Source organism: Haliotis asinina, chromosome 12 (assembly GCF_037392515.1).
Source record: "Haliotis asinina isolate JCU_RB_2024 chromosome 12, JCU_Hal_asi_v2, whole genome shotgun sequence".
Classification (NCBI taxonomy): Eukaryota; Metazoa; Mollusca; class Gastropoda; order Lepetellida; family Haliotidae; genus Haliotis; species Haliotis asinina.
The window spans coordinates 34,585,119-34,598,226 of record NC_090291.1 but is presented as its reverse complement, the minus strand read 5'-3'; the positions used below and the strand labels follow the sequence as shown (position 1 = coordinate 34,598,226).

General features: G+C 36.2%; 1 non-coding gene across 1 annotated transcript; it reads right to left on the bottom strand.

Annotated features, from left to right (window-relative positions):
• Positions 1-12,763: 12,763 nt before the first annotated feature.
• Positions 12,764-12,836, bottom strand: Trnak-cuu (transfer RNA lysine (anticodon CUU)). The gene has a single exon. It is a non-coding gene; the product is annotated as a tRNA-Lys (tRNA).
• Positions 12,837-13,108: the final 272 nt, after the last annotated feature.

Below are 13,108 nucleotides of genomic sequence, written 5' to 3'. Positions count from 1 at the left end.
GTGACAGTAATGAATTGACTGAAATGAAGCAGGATGTGAATGGAAACATTCATTGCAGGAACATCTTCCGTAATAGAGCATTTTTTTGTTTAATGTTTATCAAGAACAAGCACTTACCATCTTTGTTTTATGTTCAGCAGTGTTTGTAGGAAACTGCCAGCCTAATGGATCAAGCGTGTACCTTCTAATGGGCAGCTCTCCACAATATGTAACTGTAGTCTCCCATTTCAGGTTGTTTTTGTTGCTGAAAGCAGCCAGTGTGTCATTAACTTGTGTCGCCTCATTGGGTATACATGGCTCATTTGGTGGAGGGTGCCCTTTGTATCTTTAGCGGTGCTTCTACATGCATTTAGTTAGCAGCGTATAAATCATTATATATCACAATCATGCTATAGCTACTGTTTTAGGCAGTGTACTATTTATTCCATTGCAGGCTTATTTTATCACAATAATGGTTCACAAGAACTAAGGTGAATTTTATCAGCAGTTTTTAAAATGTTGAGATTTAAGAGTTAGGAATGTTATAACCTATATGTCATCAATTGTACTGAATGTGCTTGTTTATGAGCACACCATACGAGGTAATCATAGCAGATCAACTTGAAGACTGCACATTATACACTTTGAGCTATTTTTCAACCTGTATGATGATATTTACAAAGTAGGTCATTATGAAATGATGCTCGGAAAGTATTACGTAGTGGTTGTTTTCTGAAGGAAATAGAGTTCATTTTAGTCACAATGTGATAAATTTGCTCAAAGACAGGATGCAAAAGAAGCTGTGGAGTTTTGTTTAGACACACAGAGAAACAGAAGGAAGGCAGTAAATGATAATATTGAACTTTTACTTGTTTCTTTTAAAAAAAACCCAACCATTTAGTGAAATAGCTCATTTTGTGGAATGTTACAAAAGTGTTCACAGTTATACTTAGTGCTACTACAGTAGTACATATTTTACGTTGAAGTTTTGACTGGCCGTTCAGCCTTAGGTGATCACATATTAGTTTAGTGCTTTATCACACAAATACCATATTCACCTTAATAAGTGCCCAAGTCCAATAACTTTACATTTAGATCAGATGCTCCGTCACAGGTTGCGGGGCAGTGGGATAGCCAAATGGTTAAAGCATCCACTCGTCATGCTGAACACCCAGGTTACATTCCCCACATGAGTACAATGTGTGAAGCTCATTTCTAGTCGCCGTAGGAGACTGCTAATTCTGGGATATTGCTAAAAGTGGCATAAAAACCAAGCTCTCTTTCACCGTTACAGGTTTCCTGTTCAATGAGATGTCTACAGCAAAATGAACTGAAGTGTAGAGGTATTACAACATGCACACATAATAAAATGCCGTTTTATTTGGAGGTTTCACTGTACCCATGTCATACGGTTTTCCATAGTCGTTAGATCTGGGGGTTTTATATAGTGAATGTAGTAGCTGTGGAAGGTAATAGGTTCTAGTTCTTTTTTGAAGACTGTGTGGTCAGGTGCAAATATTTTTATTGTGTTCAAATATTTCATTTTTACAATGAAAACATGTGTCAGAAGAATCTGTACCAAAGAAATGTCCTGTCGTGAAATGTTCATTGTCATTAAGATTTAGTGTGTCATGATTACATGCACACTGAATATATTGCTGTATTCCCATGTGGTTATTACAGCTGTTTACTGTTACTGTCAGTTATGTCCAGATGTTCCATGATTTGGTGAACGCGCAGAAAATATGACTCATAATTGTTAAAACATTTTTGATACATGTGACAGCTCAGCATAAAGTAAATGACAATTTACATAACCAAACTGATGTATTGATGAGCAAAAGCTGAACGCCTCCATTTTCAAACTCAGCATACTAAAGTAGGATTCGTTTACCCATTAACCCATGTGTGAGCATACAAGGGTGTAACAGGGCAACCACACTTGCCAAAAAGTGTATTGTGAGAGTGAATGAAATATAGGATGTTGTGATTCATGTACTGATTCATCTCTCTTCGGCATCTGACACCATTGTACATCTATCCATATTTTGATTTATAAATTGATCTTTTATTGATTTTGAAATGGAAAAGAATATTTTTCTATGTTTGGCAATAGCAGTGTGTGATATCTATTCCTGCTATAATTGCCCTCCCACCTTTCATGAAACATAATCAAATTGTCAAGTTTAGAACAAAATGGTTCACAGCAACAACTTTTGTCAGAAAGGCAATAACGAACATGAATGATTTTTCTCAAAAACAGTGCAAAATATTACTGTCAACATAATTTGCATTGTGACTTATGATCCATACTGAATCTTGACACAAGAGTATATGGTAACAGATGCTCACAAGTAGTCTGTATTCATTATGTCATATAATTAAGGCAGTGGGGTAGCCTAGTGGTTTGCTTGTAACACTGAAGACCCAGGTTCAATTGGCAAACATTGGTACAATGTGTGAAGCCCATTTCTGGTGTTCCCTGTCATGATATTGCTGAAATATTGCTAAAATCAGTTTAAAACTAAACTCACTTACTCACTCACTCATTTAATTGATTAATTCAAGGAAGGAATGTATAAGTGTGATTTGTCATCAAGTTTTACCCCCAAAGGTCTGTAACATGTGGGAACAGTTCCTCCTCCATGAAAAATCCCAGACTTCCTCATGTTTAAGGTGAACCCCTTATTGTTTTCCAAACATCAGACTCCCATCGCTTTACTAGTGTGCATTATCGCATCTTGTGTCCATAGTTATGTAAGACATGTGGATAATGCATGGTCCTCCATATATCAAGGATCTGAAAGGTTTGGATTTATTCTATTAGCATGATCTTTGCTAGACCAGCTAGGCAGAGAAATCTGTTCCTTATGCATAAGCTTATCCTTAGCATCATAATGGACATCTGTGTGGCGGCACATGCAACCAGCACATGTACAGAACGTACCGTTTGTTTAGAGCATGTACATATGGTGTCATAATACCTACCGGTAGTTACGACACAAGTTGTCATGGTTACTTGGAGACTGTTACGTCTCTTAGCAATATGTGTAAAGACTCTTTGTATAATATTAGTTAGGAGAGACTGTTAGTAGATTTGTAAGTGGATAACTAGCGATATGAGTAATCGGATGCCTAGATAGAAGTATACATATGCATGTGACAAACTCTTTCAACACAACCCCTGTAACATATTTGACCCTACCAGAAATGGGTGGGACAATTCAGACTTCCACTCAATGGGATGTATTAGATATTTTTGTTATCATGGTTACAGAAGAACATATGTTTAATTAGATATATATTTTCCTCACAAAAACAATTGTTCAGTTCCAATAATCTTGTCATGAATGTGTAAATAGTTGTGTTCTTGTGTGTTGATATTTAGTGGGTAGGATTGTTCTCTGTATCATGCTGTGTGTGTTTATAGTCTTCATGTGTGTCACTTGAATTGTCTCAAATCGATCGTGACCCATGAAGATCCGGGTTAGAATTGATTTCAGTAACCCATACTTGCCGCAAGAGGCGACTGGTTGAATCTGGCAGTAAGGCTCGCTGACTTTGATGACACATGTCATTGTATCCCATTTGCATAGTTCAATGCTTATGCTGTTGGTGGCTGGAATTTCTGATCCCGACTCGAGTATTTGCAGACTGCTACTTATGAGCTGAAATATTGCTGTGTGCAGCGTGAAACAAAATTCCCTCACCCAAGTCCAAGGTTGACCTTTTAGATATTGTAAACTTTGGGAGTCCCTCAATTAGATAGTGCTGTATCTCCATTTTAGTAAATACCTCAAGAAATACCCACAACCAAGATGTCATACAGTTAGGGAAACATTCAGTAAAATTACTTGCTACAGTTATTGGTAAGAGAGATATCAGTGTTAACGTCAGTTTTGAAATAAAGACCCTTTTTATTAGTTTTTAATACATATTATTAGAGTTTTTATACATTTAAGGAAGGTTCATTATTGTCTTTGAGATGGCACTAATGACTGTAAAACATGTCACTAATTCTAAAAGATACATTTATCCTAAAGACAAGCTATTATTAAAAAGATTACAATGTCTGTGTGACACAACACCCCATGTCATAGTCAGAGTAGGCATTGCCAGACGAAATCCTTGATCCCGGCGATATAATAGTGTCCATATCGGGCTCCTGGCATAATTTCTACAGGAACGTGGTATTTATCTTAAAGGAATGGAGTTACACTACACTAGATAATTAAAGATGTAGAATAAGATGGAATGAGATTCTGATCTTTACTTTTATTGTTATTTGCTTGGTAGGCTGGAGTGTAGGAGCGGCCGGTTAATACAGCTCATATACTAGTGTTACTGATTCTATAAGGCTTATGTTGTAGGTTCATAAAAATAGGATCAAAATGGCCTGGCCAATGTGTTTTACTTTTGACTATTTATGAAGTGTATGTGGGCCGAAATAGAATTTAACATCAAATTATCTTGTATTTTATTTTTCGAGTAGGGAAATGGGTTTGTTTTTTTTTCATATTTAAAAAGTTGCAACCATTGGATCCTTGAAACAAGAAATAAAATTGGTCTGGCCTAATTGATCATCTTTGTGATTTGATATGAATTTAATATAAGAAAATCTTATCTTAGATTGCATGTCTACTACTGAACAGTGTAAATAGAGTGTAAGCAACCAAGTAATGAAAACTGTTTTGGATGTGTTTCCTGTTGCCAGGATACAAACAGAAACACCTCATTACCTGGTGCGGAATCACACAACAGTAAACGGTAAAGAAGAAAGTTGGATTCAGGGTTTGTAGTTGTAAGCTAAACATTTAACATTCATGTGATCACTATTCAGTTGTTGTAACCTGTCTTGAATCTTGTATGTAGTACCATAGACAGATGATAATATAGCAGTAAGATTGACCATGTGCAAGAAGGGTGGTGCCATGTCTCTGCTCTTTAGACTGTCACTGTAATTGTAATTGTAAAAGTTCCGTGAAATATGTACCATCACAAAATCACCAATGCATTCTTTCATGTCAGTCTTTAAAGATTGTTCTTTTGTCAAGTATCCAGAGTGTAAACTGAATGGCAGAGTGAATAACAGGAATATTCCGATGTTGTGAATTACACTGCTAAAAGATATTGATACTGAGAATATACTGAGCAGCAAAAGAAATGCAACTTTTGTCAAATTTTTTAAGAGAAGATATAAACATGAACACTTTATTATTATTATTTTTTTTAAAAAAAAAACAACTTGCAATTCTTTTGCTGTTCTGTTTAGTTCATCTCAGTAATGTGTTCCTGTTGTGATTCCACAATATGCAACACCATTTTGATGTTATCTGACTAATGGCATCAGTTCATAATGCCCGGATTATGAATAATTGTGCTCAATTTTACATAATAACCATTGTCCTTTATCCGGGTCATATACTACTTCAGTGACGTTAAAGATTAACTGATTTTTTCATACTGCTATGGTTAGTCTGTCAAGCTATGACCTCGTTCCATGAAACAGTCGTAGTGCTAAGATGATCATAACTCCCATACTTTAACATAGACTTACAACTGTCATCATCTTACGATCACTTTGAGGAACAGGACCCTAGTGTTCCTTAACTTATTTTGAGTAGTATTGATTTGTATCATGTTTTTGTGACATTTTTGTTGTCATAGAACTTCTGATCAGAGGAAAGGTATGTTTTACAGATTGCGAATTAACATTTGCAAAATGACTTTGATTGAAGTTAAACCGTGAATTCTTCATATGCAATATTGTAATGATGCAAATACATGTAAAAGCTGTGTGTTCTACTGTCTCCTGCTGTTTGTTCCATTCTGTGGCCTGCCATGTAGACTTTGACCCATGTAACATGGAACCACAGATTCCTATATAGCATGTTGTTGTGGGAAACTTGAGCAAATCAGATCTCTCCTCGTATTGTGTCTAGCAATTTTGTCTAGAAACACTTGCCCATCAATACTGAACAGAACTGAGGGCCAATAAGGAATATTTTGGTGGATATTGCTTTGACATTGTTAGCTCAGTCTTAACTGCCAAACAATATCCCCCAAAATGTTTATGAGCCTCCACCTTTTTGTACAATATATTGCCATGAAATGTCCACTTATATTATTCTGACGCGTGAGTTGAGCTTAATATACCTCTGAACAGTGTTACAGCTATATCTCAATATGTCAGACAGTTGTGAAAGTTTGACCTGTATCTGCAAAGATCCATCAAAGAACCGAGGTGGTGATGTAGCCTATCGGTTAAAGTGTTTGCTTGTCACACTGATGTCACGGGTTCAATTCACCACATGGATACAACTTTGTATTTAGTTTGGGAACTGAAACTGGGCATGACACGTGACGAGTGAACATTTTCACTTCAAGACTGCCCATCTGTCCCCCCAAACTCAAGTCTAATAAAATGACTCCCAGATGTCTCAGTGTTAGTGTGAAGACAGAACAGTAAATGGTAACTAACGGTTACTGATTTGTTTGTTGGTTTAACTCTGAACTCCGCAATACATGGGTGGTGAGATTGCCTGGTGGTTAAGGAGTTGGCTTGTCACACTGAAGACTCAGGTTCAATTCCCTACATGGTACAGTATGTGACCACTGCTGGTGACCCTCGACATGACCCTTCTTTCCTCTAAAAGTGGCATAAAACTCACTTATTCCAAGAGCCATTTTTAGACTTAGCTTGAACCTTTCCTGTGGACAAATTTTACGCCACTTTTAGCAATATCCCAGCAATATCATGGCAGATGAGACCAGAAATGGGTTTCACACATTGTACCTGTGTAGGGAAACAAACCTGGGTTGTCAAAGTGAAAAGCAAACACTTAACCACTAGGCTACCCAACCACAGAAGTCTTTTGTGACTCCTGAGGGTTGATTTGTGTTCACATGGTATTGTACAGCTTCTCTCCCAGTCAGATGAAAGACTGATACACGTGGAATACTGTAAAAAGGAATCTTAGACCCAACTCTCTCATTCACTCACTCACTCACTCACTCACGTGAATGGATGTATTTTTAAAGTGGCAATGAAAACATTACTCATTTCCATGGAACTATGAGTCATGTAATGTTAATAGCATGCGATATTTTGCATTGTTTTTTCATTTCTTTGTACCTTGCCATTGTTTTGTACTTTATTCAATTATTTGTACATTGTCATTTTTGTCATTTTGTATCTGAATTACTTTGGTACATATTGTCAGTTGTTATGTGACTTCTGTTCATTTCATTTATCTCATGATGCCAAAATTGGTGTACTTGGTTATTATACAGATAGTAATGATGTTATGTGTTGCATTGTTTTCTGTAGTACAATGTATATTCCCATGGTGATTTTATTGCATCTACATTTTCATACACATCCAAGTACTCTCCTGTTAGTTTCCCTATGTTTATTCAAGTTCGACTCAAATCTTATTTGGAGGAATTATTGGATATCACTTTCCAGCGTTCTAAAATTGTCAAAAAACAATTATTGAATGATATTATGGTGACAAGATATTATATATAATAGAGAAAGAAACAAATGCTTTAAATGTTTAGTGATTTCAGTTTTTTCCTGGTCAATAAGCAGGAATTGAAATATTAAACATTTTTAAAGTGAAATATTTTAAGTCAAACCATTCAGGACCAAATGGTTGATTAAGTTTGATTTATTAAAAGATACTCTAAGCAGTATATGCTGATAGTGAAATATATATATTGGAATGTATGTACAGGTTTAACTGTACTTTTGTTTAAATAATTAACTGAGCATATAGTATTGAAAACATAATTACAGTAGACAGGGAGAGCAAAGATGGTTCCCTTGATGTGTTCAGACTTCGCTGAGGAGACCTTGGCTCTGTCTGTTGGTACTGCATCACACCTTGGTGTACTTATGAAGTGTAGATAAGCCAAAACAAGTTGACATGAAATGCAACTATTTGAAACTACTATTGAATGTGATTCAAGTTTCTTTACATCTTTACCAGTAGGTGGAGGATTAACTTTTGTTTGTTTATGACAATATATCCTGCTATTCAAGTTTTTTTATCAACTATTATTTATCATTATTGACAAATTTCTGAACTTGATTCCAAGTACCCAACTGCCCATCAAAATCCCTGTCTAATGAAAGACCCTCATATGTCCCAGCATTAGTGAGATGACAAAACCTGAAATGGTAACTGACGCTTATTTATTTGTTTCTTGGTTTAATGCTGAACTCGGAAATAGTCCAGGGTGGTGGGTTAGCTAGTGGTTAAAACGTATGCTCATTCGCCAAGGACCCAGGTTTGATTCCCCCCATGGTTACAATGTTTGAAGCCTATTTCTGGTATCTCTTGCAGTGATACTGCTGGAATATTGCTAAAAGCTTCGCAAGACCAAACTCTCTCTTAACTGTCTTTTGAGAGGCGGGGTCTATGAAGAAGCCATCTGGTTGATATTGAATGCTAAAAATTTCTGCATTTCCAAAGAATGATTATGTTCTAGATATGTACATGCCACAAATCTTTCAGTTTACTTTTTGAAATCATGACTGATGATTGCTTGTTCTGAAAACATATAGGGGCGGTGGGGTAGCCAAGTGGTTAAAGCATTCAGTCGTCATGCTGAGGATCCGGGTTCGAATCCCCACATGGGTACAATGTGTGAGGCCCATTTTCTGGTGTCCCATGCCGTGATATCGCTGGAATATTGCTAAAAGCGGCGTAAAACCAAACTCACTCACTCACTCACTCACTCACTCTGAAAACAAATAGAAGGTGATTAGGTAACCTGTTGGTTAATGTTTTCTCTCATCATGCCGAAGACCCGGGTTTGATTCCCCACTTGGATACAGTGTGTGAAGCTCATTTCTGGTGTCTCTCTGCGGTGATATTGCTTGAATATTGTTAAGACCGAGGTGAACCACACTCACTCACTCACTCACTCTTTGAAAACAAATGGCTATTGTTTTTTGTTTGGTTTCATCCAGATCCATGCTTCGGTTTACAATCAGGGCTGATGTTAGCATAACCAATATCAGTCAGAACTTGACATTTGGGTAATACTGTATACTTGGTGTTCTCTGCTTGGTTAGATCATTTGTTGGTCAGTTTTGTCACTGACATTCCTTTACATGATTAGTAACGAATTCATTTCGTATGATGTATCTTACTTCACCTGTCACTTTTATTTTGCACCAGTTTGTATCATTTTTTATAGCTAGTTTATTTTAATGCATAATTACTTTTATCTAGACACTCTGATTTTTTACACTTGAAACTTGTAAAATTTATTTAAGCAAGTGATTTCTTGGGTCCTTTGATCTCGTTGACATGAGGTGGATTTGAACCATTAAGCATGAAAGCCTCATTGGGAATGTCGCTTAGTGAGCAGCAAGAAATTGTCATCTATTCAAAATTAAAACCTATGCATGAGATATTTTGTTTCCAAGTTGTTAGCCGATGAAAATGTGTCTTCCCTAAAACTAAGAAGTGTGGGTGAAAGGGTATTTATCATAGTAGTATGGCAGTTTGACAATTTCATGGTAGATACAGACAGGAAAGGGAGATAAATCAGCTCCGATACAATTATTTCAGCTTAAGGTTAATCTATTTGCGAAGAGAAATTCTCTGTGAAGTGGTTCTGTGTGCTGAGTGAAATATTTGTGTCAAAATGATATTAGATATACAGGCTGTACAGTTCAAATGAAAATATCTTTTATATTGAACCTAATATTAGTTGAATTGGAAAATACATATGCAAATTTTGTCTTGTTGATATGACCATGTATTGTAGAGACATATTTCAAAGAGTAATGGCTGTACAATAGCAGTTGTGGCAGTTTAAGATTTGAGTGTTCAGCTAGTACCTGTCTCGATATCTTTATATTATTTTTATACCATTAACATAACTTGGTAACATCAGCATATTAGGTATTTCCTTCCAAAGAGGGTACAGATCAGATATGATGCCTCAGTAGAGTTACCTCCCTTTATTGGTAGTGTTCACGGTAGCTTTCAAGTTGCTGCTCTCTGCAGAATGATGCCTCATTGGGAAGGATTCAAGTAGGATTAAATGAAAACTATCAACATTGTTTGCGCAGATAATAGTCACCTGTACGTGTGATTGTATCCATGTATTTGGATTCTTTTTTTCATATTATGTTGGTTTTCAAAATTCACTTGTGTGAGGCCCATTTTCTGGTGTCCCCAGCCGTGATATGGCAGGAATAGTGCTAAAAGCGGCGTAAAACTAAACTCACTCACTCACTCACTCAAAATTCACTCACATGGACAATCATGCACTTTTTTGTTGTTGCACAGTTTACACTTGAAGATTTAAATTTTATAATCTTATCTGTAAGCAGTTTATATATTTCAAATGTTATTTAAGTTTGTCTTTCAGTCACTGCTACAACACTTAGGTTTTGCTTGCTTTCAATCAGAGTATGATTTATTATTGCTTTTTGTATTGTAATAATGGTAAATGTTTAAATAGCTGATTTGTGTATCATTTGTAGCTTGAAGTCACGGATACTCTGACTCATGAAATCTTATAAATTTGTTTTACACTGACCGTTTGTTGAATTTTCTTTTCTTATGACTTGTTTTGATCTTTTGTGCTCTTACCCCTTGGTAACTTACAGTTGTTCCCATTTTCTAATTAATTATATGTTATTAAATCTTCTCAACTGCAATGTGTTCATTGAAATGAAATGATTTAGTCATCCTTCCCAGAATAACAATGAATAAATTACTCCATGTATGTATGCATATGCATTAGATTAATGCTCAAACATATTTATTGCAATTGTGATTACTTCAGCATCGTTACATATTCAGATTGTTGAGGAACTTACATATGGCAACTCCCATCATTGTTCAGCTAATATGCATTATCATACAACCCTTGAAAGTCACACTTGTCTTCTTGTTAAGGAAAACTAAATTATGCTAATTGTCCTCACATTTCCATGATATTAATGGAATCTTCACTCTTTCATTTGCCAGACCAAACTAACAGACTGTTGTATTTATGGAGGATGGGTTTGATATAGCCATTTAGCTTGTGTTTCAGTGTTATACCGGTACTTTGTTACATTTATATCATCACATATTGCATGTATACACATTATGCTGGCCATGTTGTTTCCTGATTTGAATGCTTGTTATCCGCAGTCACTGTTATGATAGGCTGAAAATTGTCACCTATTTCTGTCATTCATGAAATAATAAAATCATTTTCAATATGAGAATGTTTGTGTTATATATGTCAATGGATCACTTGATTGTCTGGTCCCAACTTGATTATTTACAGACCACCAATATAGCTGGAATATTGTCTAGATTTCCTCAGGTTGTAAGGCCAAATGGGTACAATGTGTGAAGCCCTTTTTCTAGTGTCCCCTGCCATGATATTGCTGGAATATTGCTAAAAAGCGAGGTGAAACTCACCTCACCTACCTCACCCACCCAGGTTGTAAGGCTGCCAGCTCACTGTAAATCATTACCAGTTCAAATGGAATTAGTTATTTTATTGAAATTTTACATTTTTAAATTATCCAAGGTCTTGGAAGGACCTTAATCTTCTATATGGATACCCCACTGCTATTACCCTACCCTACCCAGATAACCGTTACATTAAGTCCTTACATTAACAAACTCTTCCGAAATGGCAATATATTTTTAGCTCGGAGGCTAAAATTTAAAGTTGTTCAACATCTTAACCATGTATTATAGTCAAATGTAATTATGTCTGAATCTTTAAATACAGTACAACAGTACAACATTTTGACCGTGACAGAATAAGTTTTTAAATTTTGTTTGTTAAATCTATCAGTCACATGGTCATAACAGATAGGGGTTTTGGAGACAGGTACCCAGGCCCAACTTGTTATCCACCCGTCCTGGGTATCTAGGTTACCTGGCCCAGTCCCACAGTTCGCCTGTCCTTCACCATTTGGTTCTCAAAGTGTAATTTATGTTCCAGATTCCATGTCTTATTGAATCATTCTAAGGAAACACATGTTCAACATCCATCATTACGAACAATCACTACAGCTGGTTGAACAAGACTCAAAGTCTCTCTTATGGATATAATGTACATTGATTACATTGTTGTTGATCTGAAAGTTAATAATCAGTCAGAATCAAGCTTCTCCATAGTCTTAGTAGAATTGAAGAGAATATGTTTTCCTTGGCATAGTTTTGTTTCTATTTTAATGCAAACTTCGCTTTCTTTATTAACTACTGTAGCATGCAGCACGGGCTGGACAGAGGGGAAAATAGTGTGGTTCAGAGATTGTGGGACAGACTAGGTATGTTTTAGGTGTAAATAAGAGCTCTAGTCGGATGCATTGTGAAAGGTTGGTAAGATGTATTGTAAACGAATACTTGGATGATATGTGAACGAGGTGTTTTAATAACTTCTCACTGAATCTTTGACGGGTATGTAGAAGTGGAATGTGAAAAAAGCAAGATTTATGGGTGTCAACTTCTTGATACCCCATACCATTCACCTGATGAAGGAGCAAGCTTCTACTCAGAAATATTGGTTATTCACTATGAAGAAGCTGACATCCAGAAATGTTGCATTTCTAAGTTAATATTGGTCAATAATGCTCACAATAATTGTGTAATTAAACACTGTTACTCCAAATGTGATTGAAATGTTATCTATTATCTATCTATTAGTTTTATTACCTCATACAATATAACGTGATTTGGAGATGAAACCTGAAAGTATGTTCAGAAAAGCATGTGGGTCTGAACGCTGAAAAAATTTTAAAAGTTTACGCCCAACGTGGGGCTCGAACCCACGACCCCGAGATTAAGAGTCTCGTGCTCTACCGACTGAGCTAGCCGGGCACTTACAACGTCGTCAGAATTAGCTAACTATATCTATGGTTACTTACAAGCACGTCCTTAACACCTTTGCATGTTGTTATTTAATTTTGAAAATACACTCAAACACCATTGTGATTGTAGCAAATAGTCAATAGCGATAAAACAAGTTTAAAATGTATCATAAATCACGCATGCGCACTTCGTCAATCTGGTTATTCATGTCAGTGACGCTACCCGTTCAGTGACCTAGATTTCGTTCATCTCATTGGTCACGAACAAATTTAGTTCGTGAA